The following is a 1,407-nucleotide window of genomic DNA, read 5'->3' as shown; positions in this document are numbered from 1 at the left end:
CTGTGTATGTGAAAAGTTGGACACATTAATTAATAGTACTATATCCAATGAAAGAAAACATTTGACCATTTTTTTCCTACCAGCTCCTGCCATTAGGCTATTAATGTCTCTTTCTTGCTGATGAGATACTGCATCAGATTTTCAAAGTGGTCTGCAGAGTGAGTTTCTTGGCGGTTTTTACAGATTTGGAGAGGATGGGAAAGGGGAGGGAATGTATATGGTGTGTGATGTCTACATAATTTCATATAAAAATGTTGGTTCATTAGAAAAAAAAAATCCCCAAAGCACAGAATGGAAATAGATTTATTGGTACTAATCAAAATGTCACAATGTCATGAGCAAGCCTTTGAGTTCTCCAGAATGTTACATCAAAGTGGATGTTAAACAAAAGAGGGAGGTAAAGCTAGGTATGATGTTGTTACCTCCAAGTCTTTCATTTGTAGCAGTGTCTTAAAATTGAAAACAGGAGGAGTGCAGATGTAATTAGATTAGCCTTACTAGGTGCGGACAGAATGCACCCAAGGCTACTGGGATAATAAGCAATAATGGCTGCTCCCCCATTTTTTTAAATATTGACTCAGTTCTGGCTCCAGCTGACTAGTAATTTATCAGTCTATATTCTATATTAAAACTCTTACAAATTGCAGAGTCTGGGATATTCAGCCCAACCTTTTTTCTGTTCCCTGTCCTGCCCTGTTTTGTTTAACATCCAGCTTGATTAAGAGTTCTGGAGAACTCAAAAGCTTGCTCACAACTTTGTGAAATTTTGGTTAGTCCAAATAAAGGTATGACCATACCGTGTGTGTGTGTAATGTCATGTTAATTTTTCATTCATTTTCTCTATTTATAGCCTGGCTTATTACTAAAGCCTCAAAGTGACTAACCACAGTAAATATAAAAACAAGCAATAATTTAAAAAAACCTGAAAGCAGGAAGCTAAAAAACACAAACATTGAGATGGAACACAGCCAGCACAGAAGTGTACCGTTAATTAACAATAACACGGAAATCAGGACTTTCCCATGCTTCCTGTATCCCTGAGCCACCCTGTTTTCATTGGTCAGACCACATCATTTTATTACTGTGAGTTTTGCAACTTGGAGCTGTTGAATCACGGTACTGAGGTCACAATGAGATTTCACACGCAAACACCAGGAAATAACTTAAGCCCTACACCCCCGGATGCTAGTTCCCTGCCAGCTTTCTCTTACTGGAGGGAAGTCTGCCTCTTCTTAACCATGCCCTGGTTTGAACAGAAAAGAGTCCAGAGTATGGATCTGACATCTTGTACTGTGTAAAACACCATGTACTGTGTAAAACACTGATGGTGCTTATATAAAGAATAATAAAATTAATTCCGTTCCTGACTTGAGCATCCGGTATTTCTGAAAGTACTTCACATCGCCT

The sequence above is a fragment of the Heloderma suspectum genome, chromosome 2 (genome assembly GCF_057233095.1).
Source record: "Heloderma suspectum isolate Gila_16-S chromosome 2, 16-S_ref, whole genome shotgun sequence".
In the NCBI taxonomy this organism is placed as follows: Eukaryota; Metazoa; Chordata; class Lepidosauria; order Squamata; family Helodermatidae; genus Heloderma; species Heloderma suspectum.
The sequence above is the reverse complement of the archived record's forward strand: the minus strand, read 5'-3'. Positions refer to the sequence as shown.